At 51.0% G+C, this 23,408-nt stretch overlaps 1 protein-coding gene across 2 annotated transcripts in view; it reads left to right on the top strand.

The window, feature by feature from the left end:
• The window catches only part of LOC143371723 (uncharacterized), a 75,881-nt gene that overhangs the window by 9,606 nt on the left and 42,867 nt on the right, over positions 1 to 23,408 (top strand). Inside the window, exon 1 of one of the 2 annotated variants that reach the window (XM_076817217.1) lies at positions 18,940 to 19,389. The exons of the other annotated variant lie outside the window; for it this stretch is intronic. The gene's annotated coding sequence lies outside the window, so the exon portion shown is untranslated. Of the gene's footprint in view, positions 1 to 18,939; positions 19,390 to 23,408 lie in introns of those variants that run through there. 2 annotated transcript variants of the gene reach the window in all.

Below are 23,408 nucleotides of genomic sequence, written 5' to 3'. Positions count from 1 at the left end.
CACTTTAATCCGCCAGCCGGTGTAACGTATATTTGATCGCGGACTCTGAGCGCAGGCAGGTCGAGTGCGGGGGGCAGAAATTGAAAAATCAGCGGGCGGAGGTGTCAGGGACGTTGCAAGGTCAGCGTGTTGCAATTAAATCGTTGCATCTTTCGCTCTGCACGCTCATTACCTCGCGAGCCGAAGCTTCGGACGTGCGTCTCGAAGAAGGACGACGTAGCACGCACCCAGCGAAGGATAAAGTCGTTTCAGCGGTTGATCCTCTAATTATTCCATCCGACGCGACGTTCCTTCCCGCTTCGCACCAAGGGAGACTCCTCCCGTGCACCGCGAGCCGAATTAAGCGCGAGCGTCTCCCGCGAAAGTGGGCCGAGCGCGAAGCGCGTCAGGCCTGACAAATTTTTAATGAAACGTTACGGCGGAGCGGTACCGCGGTCGTCCCGTTGCAACTGCCCGAGCGTCGTCGTTTCGCGGTGTAAGACGCGGTGGGCCTTAAAATAGTATGCACGCGCGTGGCGCACGGTGTGCAGAGTCGCTGCCTCGAGGTTAAGGTTAAGGCTGTGCACGCGGTGCACCGTGGCCTGCAAGGGCATCGCGAAGATGAACGGGAGAGACTAATACAGTTTTATTTAACTCCACTCGGAACAAACGCGAGCATGGCCGAAAACGAGCGAGGCATTGAGCTCTCGCTTTCTTCGCAACCCCTCGCGCGGTGCGGAACAATCGGGAAAGGGGAAAGCTCGATTGAAACACTGAATATAAATAAAAAATATATAAAAAGAAATTATGGTGAACGGTTTTATTAAAAATGTAGTAAAAACTAAATTAAAATGCACTAAAAGATAAAAATTAATTTTTTTCTTGTACTTCAATTTTGATGGTGTTCATATCACTTTAAATAAAATCGTGGGGCACGATATTTCATAACAGGATATGAATCATTTTAACTCTTCGTTAACACTCTGGGTGTGAGCCACCCATAAGCTGATTTTGAAGCTCCGTACCTTCTATGTTTAAAATAAATACCTTTTTTCCGAAGCCGACTTACAAACTATTTTTTCTCTGAAATTATTATATCTGAACAATAACTCTGTAGATTTTTAGCTTCTAATATTGGAATTTGTGAAAGTTACAATTTTTTGAAGATTTTCTTCGTGTTTTCTCGACACATGGTAATCTAGATTTTTTTTACAAAAACTGTGATGAAATTTCAATAAAAAACTATTGGAATAGATTCTGTAGACCTTAAAATTGACCCATGATTTTTTTCATGACGATTGGATTCTTCAGATAAGAATGGCGGTCGTTCAAAAATTGTTCTGGGTGTGAGCCACCTATGTATGTCAAAGTTGATCGAAAAAAGTGGTATATCAACGAAGGGTTAGAACAGAAACAAACATCGAAATGAATTAGTTGTTAGAAAGTTTTCATTCGCATTAATGAAAAAAAATATTATAATTGCGGAATACAGATTGTAATGTGATATTAAATTGATAAACAGAGGATCAAAGCTGAATAAAATCATTTAAAAAGGAGGAGCCTGCGGGAGTGAGTGGAAGACAGATAGAAAGGCGGCGATCAGAATTGGCGTCACTCCCCCGAGGTCTGCGGGCGGATTTCCATTTCACGGCGGCTACGTTCGACCAGCTTCTGAGCCGGGATGGAAGCTAAATGGGACCAGGCTCCGATATACGTATCGAGGTTCCGGTTTCGCTATGCTCGGTTGACTATGGGGTTCAGAGGAGACACGCCTAATGTGTATCCTCTGTGTTCGTAAACGCGCAACGCTTAAAAACCCCTGCCGGGCAGTGTTTTTTTTTATATATCCCCTTCCATCTCCGGTTCGACATTCTCGTATTTTAATCGCGAATGGCGGTCGCAAAGTTTCGCGAGCTGTTCGCGAGCTGTTCGCCATTCTACCGTCTCCGCTTTTTCCCGCCGAAACGATAACGCTAGCTTATCGTGGCGACGAGGATTCTCGTTCCAAAGGACACGGCCGGTGTATCTCCCCCCGATAAGCCTACATCGAATTCTATCGCAAGGAAAATTCGATCCGAGGGCACAGAGCGACGCTCGACGCCGTTCATCTCCGCTGGAGAACACGGCGCGTGGTGTTTTTCCCTGTCGAGTAATTCCTTCGCGGAGATACGGGGTAATGGACTGTTTCTTTGGCCTCCGTGACCCACGTCGTTAAGATACGTCCGCGGAGGCGAAGGGAATGCCTCGAACGGGCAGAGTGTTCCCGTCGCGGAATCCGCACGCTCCCAGGCGGGTCCCGCGGCGAGCGATCCGCTCGACGAATCCCAAGGAACATCGAGCGTTGTGTCACGTTTGTCCATCATTCTCGGTGCACTCGGGCCGAGGAATACCCGCGAGCACCGGTCCGGCGCGTCTTCGGTCGGACGTTCTCCGCGGTTTTCGAGCGCGCTCGAAATGTCAGGGTAGCGCAGTGATTCGTAAATGTCGCGCGATCGCTTTTTATCGCGCTCTCGGTATGTCATCGCGGACTGATCTTGCCCCCAGCGTGGAGCGCTCTCGGAATGGATCGGCGCTCGTTCGCGGAGCCTGTGCCGCGCCGCTATTCCAGAGTGACGACCGGATACGGATGATCGATAATCTCCGTCGTATCGCGCCTGAATAGAGCGGCTGGCTAACAGAGGAGAACGTCTTTGCGCGGGGGTTGGCGACGGGGAGGAGATATCGTGCCGTTTTCTATGACACGTACGGCCGATCGAGCGAAGCATGGAGCGAGAGGAAGCGCGGAGCAAAGGAGGCTGACAGAGCCAGCCGAGCTGCAGATCGGTTGGCGAGAAAACGGTAAACCGCCGGACGGGACCCGGCGAACGTTTGTGTCGTACCTCGAGCAGAGATAGTCGCTCCCCCGAACCTTCTGGGCATAATGTCAGCCGACAAGATTGCATCGATCGCCGCTCGAGGATGAACCTTAAGCTTTGGGACCCGAGCGAATCTCCGATCTTCTGGCGACGCGGATACAACCCGCCCTCCTGTAGCAGCGTCCTTTTCTTTCCACGCGCTCTCGAACGCTTGTCGCCGGTGGATCGAGGAAAGTCCAGGAAATTTCGTCGAGCTGCACGCCCTGAAATCGGCCCGACGACGTTTCTCCCTAACATCGTTTATTAAAAACTACCAGCGTTGCGCAGCAGCGCCGGTTCCACGGCGAGCTCGAGATTTAACGCAGTCGTTGTTCGTACGCCCCTGCGCCGAGCTTTCCCCGGCTGCACTTTGCCAGATTAAACGCGCTGCAGCGGCTGCTAATGAATTTTAGATGCAGGGAGAGAGCGGAGCGCCGTCTGTCGCTATTGAAAATTGAATAACCTTGGAAATCGGCTAGCTTGTATTAGTAAAGAGCCGCCCAAAGTCGTGAGAAGCCTCTGCTGGAGTGGATTTCGTTGCTCGTTCTTGGACCCTCGGAGAGGAAGAAGGAGTCTGGAGGCTGACCCACTCGGGCACCCTGCCGCACCGCGCACGGCCCTGGAGCGCTCGAAGGATCGAGAAGGAGAGGCGAAAGGACGAGCAGAGGTCCTGGTAATTAAGGCGTTTCGACAAACGTACATCGCGGGAACCGGTTATCCCGGCATCGTGCCGCGTTTCGCTCGCGTATACCTGCCGCGCGGAGGTTGCTCGCAAGGTTGCTCGATTCGCCGGCCCTGACGGTCCTTCGGCCCGCAAATATGCGTAATCCCAAGCGCACGCGGTGTAAAAACCGCGATCACCCAGGATACCGAAGTCGGCGGAGAGACCTTGCGCCACGTGAATCGAGTGGATCAGCGACAGTTGTAGGAAAGTCTGCTGCTCGTCCGCTGAGCAGGAAGTATCGAATTAGCCTGCCATCTCCTCGCTGGAAGACAGCGCGAAAGGATTAACCTCTAAACCAGAGCCTCTTCGGGCTCCTCCTGGTTAAACCTCCTCGTGCTAGCGGTAACTCTTACGCTTTACGTGCCGCGTTGCTTCTGCCGGGGAGCATCGCGACGAATCACCACCGACCAACAGGTTTCACTCCCTTGTCCCGGGTCAGTGCCTCTCGTATTTCTAATTCAACGAGACGAAACGGTAATGGGAGATTGCTGTTTCGCCGCGAATTACCTCGAATCATCTTCTTTGGAAGTCGCTGATCGACGGACTCGGCTGGCCGAGCTCCGTTCCCAGGAATGTTGCGGCGCTGTAATTAAACGACACGGTGGTTAACGGGGAACGTTAATTACCAGGATTTTGTTCGCCTCCGCTACCCCTTCCCGAGTGGAGCCTGGTCGCGACGTAAAAAGTTAATTAGTAAAGTTGGCAGGAAAGTTTCGGTAAACGAAGGAGAGCCTGCTGCGTTCGATTCAGCTTTCTTGAACGCTGCACACCGCGACCCGTGCCTGTCTGCCTTCGCATGACTAGGCAGTCTCGGCGCTGCTCCCCGTTCCGAGAACTTTCCACCGAGATTAGGTATACAACCACGGATGAATCGGTTTCCGAGCGCGGCTCGTAATTCAAAGTGTAATCTTGTTTCGGGCTTTGTTCGCCCTGGCAGCTGAAAGGGGCCACTCTCGTCGGCAGGAGAGTCTCTTGAAATTATTGTACAACCTCTTGTTACTCGCGTTTACGACCCATCGCCGTAACAGAGATCGAGGACCCGTTTCAAGCACAGTCTCGTAGAGCCATCGTTCTCGCTTGCCGAGACTAGCTGGAGATCGGTACGCGCGCTTCTCAGCAGTGTCGCGAGAGACCGCGCGAGAGTGTTTAGCGAGCAGAGAGGCAGGCGGATCGTTCTTGATCCAGCAGCCAGCCGAGATCATCTTCGCAGATTAGACCAAAAGAGGATCGAGAGCGTCGAGTACATATCGCGCGGTAAAGGTCCTCCAGAACTTCTCCCCCGAGACCAGCTGCACGCGTGGGTTGCATCAGTAACCCCGCGAGGCCTTTAGAAAGTAAGCTGCGCGTCTCAAGAACCGTTTCCCCGATCCAGCCGATTTTCCAATTAAAACGCGCAATGTAATAAGAAGAACCTCGGGGGATCAGGCTCGCTTGGCACGCTGACCACCTTTGTGGGTAACGTTATACCGAAGCCAAAGGATACCGGAACAGGGAGGGATCGGAGTCGAATGTGTCGCCAGGATTCCGCGATCGATCGATCCCAACCCTCCGTTCCCGGCGGATGTTTCAAGCTGCAGCCACGGTACTATTTACAACGCGGTTATCAAAACCCTCGAGCAGTCGAGTGGGGACTTTGGTTCGCTGGCATTATCATCTCCAAACACAAACACTGCCAGTGCATATTTACATTTTAAGTAGCTACTGCGCCGGGGATGAATGCTCGTCGTAAAATTCTGTCTCCGTGAAGAGTGGCTGCTCGAAAAAGGAAGAAGAAAGCCCGGCACCACGTCGCTGAATTTCGCGTTGTTCGATCCCTGACACATCTGCCTTTGGTCATTCAATTCTCTGTAGTGCGCCGTACAGAATCGATGGATTGCCTGTGACTCGGTTCCTTTGTTCGCGATTAACCACCGCCCCCCTGTCTGATAAGCGGCGAACGGTAGATAGGGACCCGCTCCGAAATCATTAGGATAAGGAACGCGTGATTCTCGTTGCCCCACCCCGCTCTCCGCGTCGCTTTCGGTGGCGCTCGCTGACGAGGCGTCCTCGGACTTCCAGCGCGGTATAAGGATTATAAATAACGCCATCGGAGGAAGCGTTTGTCCTTGGGTATCATACGAGGATCGTGTACGCATGTACCCGCGCGCGTACGCCGAGAGGAGAGGTCCCTCTTACACACCAGGTTGATTGTCCGGCCTTGAATCTGCGGCCAGATGTGCCACAGGGCGAGCGTGCACGCGCACACGGGCGCGCGAACACGCTCGCGCAGTCCTGTGTCCGGATTCGCTCCAAAAACCTGTTGTGCTGGTATCCAAAAACCTCGCTCGATTTGACAAACGAGTCGCGCGCGGCGCTCGACGGGCAGAACCACCGCGTCACGATCAATTTTTAACTCGGCGAAATGGCGCGCGAGCGAGAGAGAGAGCTCTTTCTAGGAGGTTGGAAGGAGGAAGGTATCTAGCCGTGACCGCGCGTAAACCCCAGCAGTTCGATCTTACTTCGTAATTCTGGCTGCTATCGAGTCATTCGGTGCGCGTTTCGCGTTCGGCTTCCGCTCCATTCCACCCCCATTCGGGGGTTGTTCAGTGAGAGGTTACTGGAAATATCCGCGACACACCCCCTTCGTAACGCATTAACGGGCTTCGGATAGGGGAGCCCGCGCGACATACGGCGACAGTCGCTAATCTGGAAATCGAGTTCCGCCGAACTCGAGCGTAGGAGAAAGCCGCGACCTCGTAGAATTTGGCTGTTTAATGAGTCAGCCGTGGATTGTTCCACGAAGCCAGGAGCGGCCCGGTATATATCTCCCCCGAAACCGTGGAGTTCTCTCTCCTCGCGTCCCTCCGTCTCTCTCCGTGGGGCATAGAGGGATAAGCTTCGAGCCACGGGGTTGGTCGTGTCTGTCGGCTTAGAATATTGCGGGGGTGGCCACCGGTGGAGAGAACCCCATGAATCATCCGACGGTACAATCAATACGAAAGCACCACCGACCCTCTCGTCGTCGAGAGTGCACCGCCGAAGCGGTGGAAGCGTAGCTCGCCACGGAATCAGCCCAGCCGAGAGAGGGTGGACGTCGCCGTGCGCGAGCACGGGGGTGCACGCGCTCCTGCCACTTTCTGTCCATGCGAATTTTCGAGTTTCGCGGGACACGGATCGTTACTTCGATCGCGCGATATCCGTCTGCGCTCGGCCAGACAGCTCCTGGTTGGAATTTCACCCCCTCGAGGATGGCTCGCGTCGTCGTCAATAATTCTCTCTCCATCCTCCGCGCGAATTCCACAGTTCGGGCCTCGAGTTTCGAAGAGCAATTTCGTTCCAAGCGTCACGTGAACCATTGATACCTATCGAAAAATTCTACGCGCGGAGGAATACTCGTCGGATAGCCAGTATTGGGTGCTTTCGGCCGGAGGATTATGTCAGTGGAACGCGCCTTAGTTTCCCTTCAGATAAAACGTATATACGAACTCGTATCAGCGCGGCCCAGGATAGACGTGTTTACGGGGGCATGGGCCACAGTTTCGCCGGATATGACCGAGAGATTTCGAAGGCTTCCACGGTGCAGATAAACGATTCTGTTTGAACTGGAGACCGCGCGCGGGCCTCGAGTCGTTTATTGCACTTGGAACCATCCCGCGGGATAAAGTAAACCGTTCGCCGGAATCCCCGCCATTTTTATTGCCCCGGCAAGCGTCGAGGAGCGCCCTCGACGAGTTCGACGGCTACACGCTCTCCCTTTTTCGCGACGGTGCGTCGAGGGAAAGGTGGAGACAGACGCTCGGGCTCGTGTGCTTCTGAATTCAAAACAAGGAAGCTCGAGCCAAGACGGAGGGCGGGGAATTATTTTTCTTGGCGAGAAATCGCGGGTGCACGATGCTTCGAATGTGAAAGAACGGATCTGCTCTTCCCATACGAGTTGGAAATATTCCTCTCGTTGTGTCGAAAGTATTTTTAAGAGACTAGAACGGGGGTCGGCCAATCCAGTTCCTCTCCACGGATTCCAGTCGAGTTTTTGCGCGACGCCCGTCTCATCGATATTCCCGGATAGATGTTAACGAGTTTGTTTTCCCGCCGGTAAAAGTGGTAAACGGTCGCTTCCGTCTGTCGCGGGCACGCACCACGAAAATACGAATCACGGTGCGCGCCGTGTTGGCATCCTCCTCGTCGCAGAACACCCGGTACGGTGTGCTACTAATTGCCTCGAGAATGGCTCAGAATGAATTAAACGACCTGACAAAAGGTAGTTTCTACGGCCATTCAATCGCACTTTGCGCGTTTCTCCGCAGTGCGAGCTCTGCTCCTGACTCGGTGCTCACGTGCCGATTGGAGCATCCTCGATTCATCTGGATTCTAGAATTTAGAGGATAGAGACCTCGAGTTACCTACGTCCAGGGGCGGTAATCTTTCGGGACCGACTAAATTTTGAGGAGCGACTAAATTTTGGGGAGCGACTAAATTTTGGGGCGTAACAAATTTCGAGAGCAACTAAATTTTGGGGAGCAACAAATTTCGAGAGCAACTAAATTTTGGGGAGCAACAAATTTCGAGAGGAACTAAATTTTGGGGAGCGACAATTTTGGAGAGGGAAAAATTTCGGGCAGCGACAAATTTTGAGCGCAAGAAATTGGGAAAGTTTAAACACAGAGGCTTGAGACAACTTTAAAACCAATTCCCCTTCTTTTCACATAGCGAACTAGCTTTACTACTCGGCTTCGCTCGAAGTTTAGATTGTATTTTATAAAAGAAAATTTTTTTAAAAATATTTTTTGGTGAAAATAATCACATATATCTGAATTAGCCAGGCATAATGAGCCAAGGTACATTTCATGACCCCCGAGTTTACCGTTGGAAAGTTTTAAGGCGACAGACAAACACACGAACATACGAAACACTTTCTGCTTTATAGTATAAGATTACTTAGCAATAACTAATTATATGAGTTGCCACATTGAATTTATTTTGAACTCGTCTCGACTCTTTTAAATTAAAATATTGGATAATATTTCGCGGAAAGGACAGCAGACACTTGCTAGCCTAGGGGCGCCAAATCTCCAAATCCGCCCTTGCCTACATCGAGTACATCGAGTTCTCCCCTGGATACACAGGATCGCTCGATCGAACCAGTCATCCCCTCGATCGTTTTTCACCCGTCGCCGGAAACAATGGACACTTTCGGGCGTTTTAAAAACGCACGCGCATCTGTCGGGGGTCTCGACCTTCCATGGACTCACTTTTTCTCGGCTCGTTCGCTCGTGCACGATCGCGGGAGTAAAAAGCACCGCGCACCGTTCATTTAAATGGACGCGTTTGCATCTGTCCCTCGCGCGCGGCCGTCGTTCAACGGCCATTTAAATCAATGACGACTAACATTTGGCGTCAGCTGGATTCTCCGCTCGCGAGGAAAATCGTTATCTTTCCCTCCTCTTTTTCCCCCCTTTCGTCGAGTCCTCTGAGCGCAGCACGGCCGAGCGCGAGGCGTCAACGGCGGCTCGTCGAGATAATTGCGCGCGACAAAGGGGAAAAGTTATGCCCCGACGTTTCCAAATGCTCCTCTTTCACGCGAGACTCCCCTAAAATAATCGACGGGCTCGCCGTGCTCGTTTACCGCCGCCACGACATTCGGCCACCTTTAGCGCGTATAATTAGAGGCGTCGCGTCTTTTTCTACCTCGGAAATTACAGCCTCGTTAAAAGCCAGAGCCACGGCTTCAGCGATTATATATCTAGGTTTAACGAGCAATTCGGTTTGTCGACGGTGGCCTGGGCCTGTCATTGCGCGCCGTCGAGTTCCGTTAGCTTCTGCAGCCGCGGCTGTCGGAAACGTTTCCGGGATGGAACGATGGAATTCAGCTCGTCGTTCGATAGAGCGGAGCGTCGTCGGTTTCCACCCTCTCGCCTCGTTCGCGAGTCGTTCCTGATCGCCGAGAAAAGCGAGCAGGTACGTGAGCAGACTTCGTGGCCGAACCGACCGACCGGTACACCCCGTAGCAGGATCGTGGTCACGTTCCTCGTGTAAAGGCCTTGCGGTCCTCACGGTCTCCGCCTGGTCTACCCCCTATGAATGAAATCAGCGCTGAGAACCGTCTCGTGACGCTTAATTGGAAGTTAATTGCCCCGACGCCGGTGATTTACCGTCTTGCTGGAACAACAAGCTTACGGCCCACCGCGAGGCACAATGGTGGTATCATTAGCCGTTTAAGCGAGTCGCGGCGCGGCATCGTCGTGCAAATTGCGTTCGCGCCAGTTACGCACACCTGAGGACGCCCTGCGCAGTGGGACAATCGGCGAGCGAGCTGCACTTTTCTCAACGGCCGCTCTCACCGGGGAAAGGATAGAAGTTTCGGGCGTTAATTATGCGCGTGCCGCGCGCATTCCACCGTACGCTCGCGCGTGCCTCGACTGCGAAGGCGGAGGGTATCGACGAGCGTGTAAAGAATTCGCGGGGCACTGGCAGAAGAGCGACGGGCTGTCCCCGGTTCCGTTTCCAAGTGAAACGGCAGAGGACCTTCAATCCTGCGATTCATGAAGTCAGGTTCCACTGATCACGAGATGCGGCGGCCAGAGGAAGCTTCCAGCGCGTACGCGCTGGGAAATTCATCGCGGCCGGCGCGGGGTCCGTTCGCGACGCGTATGCATTAGGATGGCTCTTGTTTGCTATTGATACAATTTTTTTCAAGATTTTCTTCGGGACACCCTCCAGAATAGTTCCAAATAATTAAACAAAAATCCGTGTGAAGTTTGAGCTCGATCGGATAACGGGGAAGAGTGTCTCTGGGCCCTTAAACATTTAAATCATTATTTAACAGCTCGCCAAGTCGATTTTATATAATATCCTCCAAGTTATTGATTAAATCAAAAAGTATGTCAAACAAAAGTTGTAGATCCGGACAAGGAGCATCTTTTATGTTGTATTACTTCTTCTCTAAAAAGTGTTCTAGAAGCATTTAAACTTTGAAAATTTGAGGGAAGAAATTTTTTTTTTAGTTTTTCGGACTTTTTTCGAAAACCGTCTGTCGCACGAGAAAAAGCAATAGAACATAAAAGATGTTCCTTGTCCGGATCTACAACTTCTGTTCGACATATTTTTTTATTAAATCGATAACTTGTAGGATATTATACCAAATCGATTTCGCGAGCTGTTAAATAATGATTGAAATGTTTAATGGCCCAGGGTCACCCTTTCCCGTTATCCGATCGAGCTCAAACTTCACACGGATTTTTTTCTTAATTATTTGGAACTATTCTAGAGGAGTGCTCCGAAGAAAAATGAAAAGCCGAAAATAAGAGCCACCTTAGTTACGCATCGACGGAGTACGATTAAAAATTTACTTTCCCTTTGAACGGTCGGCGAACACGCAGCTGATTCTACGTGTTCGAAGGACGAACACGCGCGGGGGTTGGCCCGGTGCCGGTCGATGGCGTCGCGTCGGCTCGTAGAGGTGACAGGGTGGACGACGGTGGTTTGCACGTGCAAGGAAGGAGATATCGATGGCCGAGCCCGATGGGACAAAAGTTTCACGGGAAGTGAGCGCAGCGCGCGCCTCGTATATGGGGCTGCACCGTACGCAGCGCGTAAGTACGTACGAGCGTAAGCGCATTCCGGCCGGTACGTGCCAGCGGACTTTTCGTCGCGGGTACGTGGCGTTCGTCAGCCCACCGTCACGAAAATCATTTCGGGCGCCAGCCGTCCACAGTTCCGACGGATGCGAGGGATTCGTGCGACTGATCAACTTTTATTCGGAAGTGGAGGTTTAACCGTATTAAAATGCCAGGTCAGAGAGAGAGCGAGCCGTGGCCGGGCCACGTTTAAGGTCGCCGGAACCGGCGTCGAATAATATAATATCAGCGGTGGTTGGTGCCTTTGAAGTCACGAAGCTCCTCTGCCCGGTCTGGATCCGTAATTTACCAGCGGATTCAATGGAACGGTCTCGTCCCCGCGATTGGGATATGGGTAATTACGTGGCTGGTTCCTTTTCTGTTCCTCTATCCTCTCTGCGCGTCGCGTCGCCGCGTTACGCAACGTGGTAAAGTAAAATTCGTCGTGGAGGGCCTGATACCACAGAGTATCGGTAGCCGTAATCGTTCCTCTTCGGTGCAGTCTTCGGGCATCGGGTTATGCGCGATAAAGCGTTCGCGATAAAGTAGCGTGGACAAATAATATCGCGTTCGATTTACCGTGACACGAGCAAATATTTGTGCCTCGATTGGTCGTCGGAGAGCCTGCAGAAAATGCTCGGTGAATTCCTAACAGCTCGTTGCACGGATTCGCGCACGCTGGGGTGGATGTTCCTTCTGTCACAGATTTTCATCGATTCGTTGGATATTAGATAAGACCGTTCGGAGAAGCTTCGTGGTGTTTGTCGAACGAGTCGGAGGCTCCAGCTCGCAGAATATACAACAATTTGGCGTGCTGCGGACAGCGGGTAAGGGGGAAAGGAAGCGGGAGATGCACGTGGGTTCGCCCACCTACGTTGACGCTGACAAATCGACGTGTGTCGAGCAAATCGCCCGGCGTCAGGCGAGCCCTTTCACGGCGAAAGCTCTTTCCTACGTCTAATAGCTCGAGGAACGGATGTTGCACCTTGGAGTTGGCACCGGGTCAGAACGGGGCGCTCGCGTGGCCTTGTGCTCGATTGCATTTTCGTCGAATTACGATTCGCGGTATATTCCGCGTGGTCGTTGACCTTCTGGCGCGGCATCGAAATGCGTGGGCGTTCATTCATTGGCCAAGATAGTGGCGGTACGTGGCCCACGAGGCCTGTGTACTTGTTCCATTTGGCATCGTGTCGTAGACACGCGCTGTACATCTTCATTAATCGGCGCCTCGAATAGCACGCGTCTACGCAACCGACCGCCTTTTACGCTCCGGCAGCCGTCCGCGCGTTTTAATTGGTTCATTTCGGGCTTGGTTCAGCTCGCTGGGGAGCGAGAGAGATTGAACGAACGGGCGCGATCGCATAATAATTCGATTTACAACCCGGGGCTGGATCCGTTCGACTGTCCTCCACCCCTGCGATCGCTCTTTCGCCGTCCATTACCGTCGCATTCGTCCGCTTAATTGGCGCACAGTGATTCGGAGATCCGCGCTTTGTCCCCCGTCAAAGCTGGTCGCGTTCGCTCGGATTTCAAGCGCCTCGGCCGCGGCATTCTTCCAGTACGTTCACACAAACGTTGTCGTAGTCGGCGGCTAAGGTGGAGCTTCCGTTTCCGGCAATGAACGTGCCGTATACGAGGATCGACACCATCTATTACACGCTACGTTCGTACGCGGGCCCCTGACAACCTTCCTTTCCTATGCGAAACGTATTCCTCGCCTCGTTCACCCTCTACTCCACCATAGCTAGGGTTGCCATACGCCCCGTATTTCACTAGTAGGTGCTCATAGAGTAAAATAAACCATTACCCACCCAGTTTCTTCGTGTTTTATTTATTTAGCATTTAAACGTTCCGCATCAATGCTCGGCAATTATGGCAACCCTAAAAATAAACCGTTACCTACCCAGTTTTTTGATGTCTTATTTATTTAGCACTTAAACGTTCATCGACGCTTGGCAATTATGGCAGCCCTAACCATAGCCAATCGAATATTTGTATCTTTAATTATGCACGGATCAGCGGAGCCTCGTGGTTAATTTGAACGTCCCGAAGTTCAGCTAGACGCGTCTCCCGCAACGCAGACGATTCTTCCTCTGAAACTTCGAGAAAGAACCATCTCCCACGGCTGAGAACGAATCACCGAGGACCTTTATCCGCTGCCCGTTAGCCACTTTACTAATTTACGGGGTATAATAGTCCGGGCGAAGATACAAAGGCTAGACGTTGCTTCTGCATCCCGGTCGGAAATGCACCGCCCCCGATTCTTTCTCTCCCGCTTCCGTTTCGACGGAGCGGCCTGGGACGGGGCAGCCGCGCACTGCTCGTTAATAATTTCGAACGCCAACACACTGGAGGTGGCCGTTCTGCGCACTTCTGTCTCTTAGAGTGCACCGATCTTTGACTAGCCGGCGTTTAATCGGTCGAGGGCACGCGCGATCTTCCGCACCTGTGTACCGTAAACTGGGGTGACTTTGCCCGCAGGGGTGACTGACATTGCTCACTTTTCGGAAAAACTTTATTTTATTTTATTGCGAAGTATTTAGAACATATGGTGTTTCGTAATCGATAGCAATAATTTCTCCAAGGTCAAACGAAAAAAACAATAGCGAATTCAATCATATGGTAATTTTTCAGAGTAAAAAAATTACATAAACAAAATTTATTTTCCAAGTGAATTTTGTGATCTCCGAATTTTGTGCTGGTGAGAGAAAATAAACTTTAGAATCTCGTACAAAATTGTTACACAATGCTGGGACAGGGCCGGGGAAAATATTAAATTCGTTAACAATACACCCGGCCAGGACTGGTATATGGGCTTCATGAGAATACACAAAACGGAACTGGCCGAAAGAAGGTGTGAAAATATTTCTCGCGCGAGAGCGGCTGTTGGTGCCGAGACAGTTGTAAAATATTTTGACCACATAGAGAAAACGTTGGAAGGCGTCCCGAAAGCGAAAAAACCGTGTTTTCGGCGTCGGGTGAAATACCCAGAGCGCATTTTAAGGCTTTTTTTAAATAATTTGTTTTTTAAACGTGTTTTGATAATGCTAGCCTTATGAATCCATTAGAATAAAAACGACTGCTGAATTATAACTCAATAATGAGTTTTAGGCATGTTTTCACTGAGAAATTTGACATGGGCAAAGACACCCCAGTTGAGCGTTTAACTTTGCCCACCATGTTTTTGGCATTTTAAAAGCACACGTTTAAGTAAAGATTTTTTTTAAAAGCCTATTTAAATCCACACGCCATCTACCGTATAATAGTATTTTTCAAAGAAAAAAAATTTAATTCACTAGGAGTGCTGAAAAAGTTATTTGAAGTGGGCAAAGTCACCCCAGTTTACGGCACGCGTATCATGGAAATCGGCTCGGCGTTCGTCATGCGCTCACCGGTACCGTTGCCGAGGCTCTTTAGAGAGCCGGTTCCCTGGCGCTGCCTAAGAATGACTAACCTCGCCTCCCTTCGGGTACTCTCCGCGGAGGAGCTCGATGTTCTTCCTCGCGCGAGAACCCTCCGCGAGGAGTCAAACTCTCGCGGCGACGATCAAGCCGTAGATTTCGGTTACGGGCCTGTGTTTTTCCGTGTAGCGTGACTTTCAGAGCGGAAACGTTGCGGTAATAGCGGTATCCTGGTGGAAGCACTTGGAGAAATGAAAAGGAGTAGGTGATTAATGATCGTTCGGCTGGCCTCAGCGCGTTTATCGCGACGAGGCTGTGTTTCGGAGCCGCGATTCTTCGGCACTCGCGGACAAAGAAATCCTGTGAGCCGTTCCACTGACCGTGGTCATTGTTCGTCGATAACGATATCGCCCTGGAAACAACGATTCGTCACTGTCGCTTTCCTAATTGGGTTAATGCGTCTCGCGACGCGCTCGCGTGCGAACGCCTCCTTCCTCTCCTCGTCGTCAAAGGAATGTCAATTATCGCGGAGCCGCGACACGGCCGTCGCGCGTATTCTTTGTTTCGCGAAAAGAAGAGGCAGACGTGATTCGTGCAATCGCAGATAATTGGCGTTAAGTAGAGCACTCGGCCGCAAGACCTCCTCCCGGTGTTATTATTCGGTCCCTGTTCTTTAATCCAATTTGTTAGTCGGAGGACGCGGCACGGGCATCCAGCGGTTGCTCGATTAACGAAAAACCTAGAACTCGCACTCCAGGCCGGAAGATCGGTTTCAATTATTCCCGCGCACGTCCGCTCCCGTCCTAATAGGAGGCTGCATCCGGCGAGTCGAGCTGCTCTCGCTCCTGAAATCGATTTCCATTAAGGGGTTACCTACCGTCAGGAGGTAGAAAAAGAATCGGTTCTTAGGGAATTCATTTCAGAAAGTACATGCATATTTTTGTGTAATGGCTTTTGTATTCAGATGAGAGACACTTTAACAGGTTATTGTATTAAGTTTTGGTATAAAAATAATTAGTTATTGCACAATTACAACTGGATTTCCCGGAAGCTGTTTTTAGAAACACGTTTTACGGTGACCAACATTATTCGGAACTGGGTTACCTGAAATAAAAAAAACCAAGAAGATTTAGTTACTACAATATTTTATCTAGTCCTTAATCGTTCCGTTTTATAAAATATTAATCTGTGACAAAATGGCAGATGTTTAAAGTGAAATGATCGACTTTCGTAGATAAAACACTTATTTTTCACCCATAAAATAAAGATTATACATTGGAAAAACAAATGCTTCGATTACAGACTAGATTTGAAAGTCTAGAAGAAAGCTACAAAGTTTCAGAAAGATCGGTGAAGCGGTTTTGAAGAAATCGTGGTCACCGTTCTAAAAACAGCTTCCGGGAAATCCGTTGCAATGTTGCAACAACTAAATATTTTTATACCAAAACATAATATAATAACCTGTTAAACTGTCCCTCGTCTGAATACAAAAGCCATTGCATAAAAATATGCATGTACGTTCTGAAATAAATTCCCAAAGAATCGATTCTTTTTCTACCTCCTGACTGTAGGTAACTCCTTAATTCGAGGAGAGCCATTGCCATTATATTCCGGTATCTCCGAGGTTGTACGTAGGTATGCGCGAGGGACAGGGGAGAGTCTGTCGCGCTATTATACCATTCGGAGAGGTTTCGACGCCGCTACCTTCCGCGCGGCATTGCCTTGTACACCATGTGATCGCGCCTGCCTGTTAACCAGCGGCAACAGGAACAACGGTTCAACCGTTGTTACGAGCAATTCGTAGCGTGTTACGGTCTATCCTCGTCGTCGCGAGTGAGTAACCCCGGCAGCCTCCAGAACGGCCGAAGAATTTACGTCCTCCGTGCTTTTCCTTCCCACCGAGTTTTACGACCAGGATCCAGCCCATCTCGGTGCTCCACCTGTTTCGAGAACTCGTAGAGATCCCTCGCCACTCGTACCTTGAACTTGTCGACGATTCCTGCGCAGCCACGCGAGCGTGTCCGCTCGAAACGCGCTCGAGGTCGAGGTCGAACCGCCCGGAAACCATTATCGCCGCATCCTTCGCGGAAAATCTTTATCCATTCGTTACCAAGAAGCCGATGATCGTCCCGCGCCGCCTGCCCTTGGACCACCTATCGGTAACCGATTTCCGGCGAGGGAACCGCGCACTGGCATCGATTGTCGCGGATCGAGACGGCCCGAGCTTACGCATTCCGCGCGGATTACTGTTTCTTCGACGCGTAAGTGGTTTCGCGTTAGCTCGCGCGTAGAAATCGATAAGCGGTCGCGTCGGCTTTCTTCTGGTCGATGCGAACGGCTCGTTTCAACCTGTCGTCGTTGGGTCATTCATCGTAAATTGTCGAGAACATTGATTGCAACGTGGCCGTTCCATATCTATTCTAGCCTGTCATTCTTTATTTATTTTTAGTATTAGAATGCTCGCGTCGCACAGTGGGTGGGATTTAAAATTTGCCGCCTTTTGGGCCTTTTTCTTAAGATATCGGAATGAAATTTACGCCAAAAACTGACCGAGCGTTGATAACTTTAAACATTAATAATTTGAGCAGTGGGACCAGGGGGGGAGTAGAGGGGAGTGTACTGAAACTATTGCAATTGGTCCGAAAGTGGAACTTTTTGGCGTTCGGAAGATATTCGTGATCAAATTTTAAAAATGTCGCTATTTTCGTTACTGCATATAAAAATCTTTTTGAATGGATTGTTTATATTAGTTACTAATAAAAGAAGATATTTATCGCAAAAGCCTGGTCTTTAATTCAAACAAACCGATTTGTTGCTACTTTCTTTTATTATTCGAATTTTCCTTATAACTTGGAAACGAAAAGCTTCCCTAACATTTTGCTTAAACCACTGTAAAGGTCATTAAATAAGGTACCAAACAAACAGAATTACATTTTTTTTATAAATAAATAAAAAATGTAAAAAATATTGAATTATACATCATTAGAAAGGAATACTTTTTTCCTATTTTTGGCGTAAATTTCATTCCGATATCTTAAGAAAAAGACCCAAAAGGCGGAAAATTCTAAATCCGACCCACTGTGCTTCGTGTTAAAATCTGCCCGTTCTCGCGTCAATAGCAAGCACGGTTTTATATCTCTAAATGAGTAGGTAAAGCCGAGAAAACTCCAGTTTCCAACCGCCTCGTCTAACTGACACTCTTAATTAATGGAGAAAAAGAGGCGACTGGTCGATAAAAGGGAAGTGGCCGGAGCTAGGGACCGCTCGCCTTACTTGATCGAAATAGTTTCCACGCTGTCTCGCGCCGCTCCACTTGTACTATCGTGCAGTAGGATTGGAGGTCCGGGGAAACGACATTACGTGCCGCTGGTAGAGTAATAAGGTGGACACGCGGCGCGCACGGTTGGCCGTCGTTCGAAAATCGATAGGGCGCGTCGTGTGCGAGCGTTAGGATTTCGCCGACTCGGCATCGAAGTCTCTGGAAGTCGAGAGAGAGAGATGGAGAGTTGAACGTTAGTAGTCGGGTGTCTAGTCGAAATTCCGAAATTCCTGACGCGCTCGACTATTACCTAGCTTGTCCCGCCGCCCGGTTCTCCTCCGCGGACCGTTCCACGGTGCTTTTTCGCATTAGTCATCGCCACCGCCATCGAATGGCGAAAGGCGACTCGCGTAGACCAGTTGGAGGCAGCTATACACACGCGCGTATTTTGTTTCGCTCGAGCGACCACCGCCGTGGCCGCCCAAACAACCAACGATTTCCAAGTAGAACGCCTCGCAATCGCCGCTGTAGATTACGGCGACGGTGGCCACGAGATCTCTGCGTAATCCCGTGGCTCGGATCGGCTGAAAAATACGACACCCGCGACGAGACGGGGTCGAGGGCAGAGCGCGTTTACTCGCGGTCCGCGAATCGATTCCCTCCCACTCGTCGAATTCGGTCGAAACGCGTTACGGTAGGTCGTTAACCGGGGAGTGCAGCCAAATCTAACCCCCGCGGTATGAATCTGCGAGACGACGAGGCTGGGCGCCGTATGGCTTCGGTGCGGCGTCGCTTTGGGCGGCAATCGAGGAGCGACGGTGTGTGCCCACGGGTTGTCGATTGTCGAGGAAGAGAGCTGACCCTGAAAATGGGTATACTTTCTCTCGGAGCGGCTTCGGCCGTGCCCTGAGGTAGGGAGCCCTTCGTGACAGGACCCCGCCCTGGAGTCGAACCCCCATACCCCGAAGTTCTTGGCGAGCTCGAGGCAGGGCTGCCACCATCCGACACCCGAGTCCCGGGGTGCCGGGCTCAGCCTGTACGTTCCTGCCTCCCTCCCGTCTATCCCGGAGCTCATTCTTTCTCCGACCGTCGAGCAGTGCGGAACGCGCGCAGTGGTTGAACGTAGTCGTGCTCGGTTGCTCGGTGAACGCGGACCAGACGATTAGGTGTTCGCGAGCGAACCAAACGAGAGGCCAGTCCATATACGTGTGTTGTTGGAGCAATTTTCGCCGGTTTGTGCGCGCGTTACTCGCCACCGTCCCCACGCTTCCTGGGACAGACACGGAGGAGAAAGAACCGAGGGGTACAGTGAGAGAGAGAGAGAGAGGGAGAGAGAGGTAGGCGATACACGGCCGGCCGCAACACTGCGTTCGGCGGGAACAAAGGAACCGCAGCCTCGAGCCGAGGGAATCGGCCGCGATCGGGCCATAGCAGCGCGAACCGATCGATCCTCTCATCTGGTTCCACGTAGACCCGGGGACATCGCGATCTCCGCGTCCTGTGACTCCTGCCGATTGGCCGCCACGCTTCCCGCACGGGGGTGAGTTTCTCGCATCTCGCTACTTGCGCCGCGAATTTTCCTCAGTCGCGTCTGGAACCTGTTGGTGATTTCGGGGGCGAAGTGTGCACGCACGAGGTACGAGGGAAAAATCGAGAGGGCACGAGCAGCCGTGCACAGGGATAGTGCGACAGGCAGAGGAAGAGGGGAAGAGAGAGTCAGGGAGCAGGAGCAGGGAAAAGGAGCTTCGGAGGGGAGAAAAAGGAGAGAGAGAGAGAGAGAGAGAGAGAAGGAGAGAGCGTGAGAGAGAGAGAGAATGAGAAGGAGAGAGCGTGAGAGAGAGAGAGAGAGAGAGAATGAGAAGGCGTGAGCGAGTGAGAGCTCGCTAGCTCGCAATACGCTCTGGTGACAGAAAGACGGTCGGGTCGGACGGACGCACGAACGGACAGACAGACCGACAGACGGACGCCGCTTCCCCTCCGTTTCTCTCTCGGCAGTCGGTCGCGCGTTACCGAGCCAAGTGGATGAGTTCGCGAACGCGCTCCCGCTAAAACCTCCTGCTGTCTGCCTCTCGAGCAGAGTCGGGTGTTTCGTTACTCGTTGCCTCTCGCCTTCGCCGATGCGAAGTAGAAGCCTCGTGTGCCCGCTAGCCGCTTCACCTCTCGTTCCTCTCGTGTCTGTCTAGACGCCACGCCACGCACCCGAGCTACACGGCCGCCGCAACGCGCGCGCGCCTCCGCCGTCACAATCCTCCACCTCCTCCTCGGAATAATATATACTCGTATCCAGTGTGTTTCTTGTGGCGACCCGCGGCGAGGGAAAATATCGCCCCGACGCGACACTCACGAACGCCCTCCGCCAACGAGGTGAGTACCAGCCACCCCTCCCGAGTGGGCCCAGCGTCGTTCGCTGCTCTCCGGCTCGTTACGAGGCTCGTTGGACGCGCGCGCCAGCGAACCCTAGGGTCAGCACACCTTGCCTGCATCCGCGTGGTCGTCTCTCTCGGCACGCCGTGCCCCGTTACTCTCCCATTTTTCTTACGACCTCTCTGGTCCACCGTCCAGCACCGATACAGCACCACCTACGCTGCCTACGTCCAGCAGCAACGTTTCCGTTCGTCTCTGCTCGCTGCCTGCCCAAGCTGCTCGCCGGACGAGCGCGGCAGCGTCGAGCGGGATTTCCAGCGTGTACCCCCGCGCCATTTTGAAGATGGGCACCGTCAATCGATATAGCGGCCGCCGCGCGACGAGCCGGCTTTCAATTCCGCTCCCTCTCGAGCGTAGTTTCGGCTCTTCCCCGACACGAGGCTCGCTCGCTCCGATCTTCTTTCTGCGTGGTTGTTTCGCTGCCTCGGCGGTCGAAACGCCAGGCACGCGAGCCACCGGCCTCGTTCACGATCGAAGGATCGTTGGGAGCAGCGGCCGGTTACGCCATCTTGATTCCCTCTCCCACCAGTTGGCCGGTATTAACCCCCGAACGATCGACCGATTTCGTACGCACGATTTCCAGGCCCCTACCAGTGACCTTTTCACGATTCGTTGGTATCTCGCGATGCTTCTCGCTCGGCCCTCTCGCAACCTGGTGGTGGTCTTCGCTGTTCCTCGATTTACGGGGCACGGCGCAGTGGGATAACGAAGCCGGACCATAGAAATTGGAGTTGTTTGAATCGACGCGACGCGGCGAGAAAAGTTGCAGCGGACGGGGCTCGCTTTGTCCGCTCGCAGATTTAGCGGCGTTCGCTTGTTACCATGGCAAAAGCGTGGAGCGGAGAGGAGAGGGATAGAAAGGAGATACGTTCTTGCCTTAACCCGGGTGCCTTAAACAGAGGCGACGTGTCTGCCTGCCAGCCAGCCTGCCTACACTCTCTCCCTCTCCTCCCTCTCTCTCTCTCTCTCTCTCTCTCTCTCTCTCTCTCTCTCTCTTCTTTGTACCGATTTTGCATAGCAGGCCTCTACCTGCCGTGCATTTAAAACGCAGTCAAGGCTTCCACGGAAGCGATTGTTGTCGCTCGGGGAATGGCAGCCGGTGGAGAAAGGCCGAGAAAATGCTGGCCTGCCTGTGCATGCCTGTGGATAACCTGGCTATCTGGCCAGTTGGCAGGCCACTACTCTCTGCGTGCACCTTGGCCCGTTCCTTTTCCTTCGAGTTTCGCCGCCTCCTCTGTCCCGCAAATCCGCGATCTCGCTTCTACTCTCGTCTCACCCTGTCTCACTCCGCTCCACCTGGCTGAGATTGATTTTTTCGAAGTGCCGCTCGGAATCTTTCAGCTTCGGAAGCTCCCCTCCCCACAGCTTATCGCCCGTGAACTCCGGATCCTGAAAGAGAACAGGGCGTCGGTACCAGCTCCCGATTTAGTTTCGCATTCGAATGCACCTGCGCCCGGTCGCCTTGGTCAGCGCGCAACGGTCGCGTTCCCGCGATCAGCCTCGTCAACGTTTCGCGATTCGCCACGCACTACAGCTCCTCCGTCCCTCCTTACCGCAATATCGGCAGCAACCAGTTTCAGCAACGGCGAGTCCGCGCGATAACGGGTCGTTAACTTGCCCACATCTGCCTTTCTCTCGTTTACAAGAACGAAGAAAAGAGCCGTTCCCGAGCGCTCGGGCAGACGTGCGGGCCGGAGCTGAGAGCGCTCGAAATGCCTCGCGGCTCGACCGGTTTTTCGCGAGAAAAGAAAACTGCCCACCGCACCACAGTGGGCCAAACGGCCGGTCTAGCTGGGCAAAATTCGAAATGAAGGATTTTGTTATGTCTATCTGTTGTCAAATTTGCATGAAATATGAACAATAATTGATTTTTTTTATATAAAAATTTGCCTTTTTTAATATAAATCATATTTTAATGATTAAAGTAAAAGAGTAAAAGAAGAATTCGCAAGGGAAATATAAACTTTTAAACATACATATTTGTACACATAATAATTTATTAAAAATTAAATAATTTTTCAAATATTTTTTTATTAAAAGAAATTATCATATGTGCAATGACTATACATAAGTAAACAAAGACGCGAATAACTTACAAAACGTCAAGGGTTTTTAAATTTCATGATGACAGATACGTGAGACACACTGTGTAATAAAAAACAAATAATAGATATATAAAAAGTTCCGGTACGTCAAAATATAGCTTCACGAACCTTAGGGATACCTGGTTTTAAGGTAGGCTCCGTATAAATACTGTACTTGAGTCAATACGTCCCAAGGCCTTCAGTATCTTATTACGATGTATGGAAATTCCGAATTATAGTACATGGGCAATAATGATCTATCATTCAAATTAACATGCAATTATAAGAGACGGTAGATGTAAGAAATACAATACGTAGTAGAGGTTTGAGTATAATATACCTGTGTGATAGATAATATAGTGCTTCTGAGTTCTAAACCAAAGAAAAATAAGTAATATCATTTAAAAAAAACATGGGATACCATATCTATGATTGTAGAATACACAAAAGAGCTACTCTGGACCATTTAGCACCATCCGAGACCATTCCGAGGTTTCGGAAGGTTCAACTCATGCACGACAAAGTACGCCAGCGCTTCATAAAAAGCGAAATATCTTCCAAATCGGCGCCTGTCGGCAAAACATTTTAATCAGCACTTGTAGGCGACGAATCACAGAATACAATGATATAAGGAAGAAAGCGGTCATTTGAGGACATGTTTTTGTAGGTTTAGATAAAATTGAAATACTTTGCTACGCGTCGCACATTTCTTCTGTTAGTTTTAGGTATTAAAAAAAGTATTTCCAATAAAGTAACGAAATATGTGCTTGTCACATCTTAAAATACCTACCTTACGGAACAGTATCCGAGATAGAATATAGAAAAATCCTAGCAACCGTCTATGAAATACAGTTCTGTTCGTGGTGCTGTATTCGGGGCTAAGTCAGTTCGTAAACCATAACCACGGAACGAGTATCTTTGCAGAGGTACTATAGCCATTAGGCGTTATTAAATAAATTTATTAATGTGTTTTCGGTTGCTCGAAACCTTTTCTAACAACTTGGAATAAAAATCAAAACATTTTATAGCAGTCGCCAAAATAACTTTCGTC

This window comes from Andrena cerasifolii, chromosome 7 (genome assembly GCF_050908995.1).
Source record: "Andrena cerasifolii isolate SP2316 chromosome 7, iyAndCera1_principal, whole genome shotgun sequence".
NCBI classification, from domain to species: domain Eukaryota; kingdom Metazoa; phylum Arthropoda; class Insecta; order Hymenoptera; family Andrenidae; genus Andrena; species Andrena cerasifolii.
This window is presented reverse-complemented; position numbering and strand designations above follow the sequence as displayed.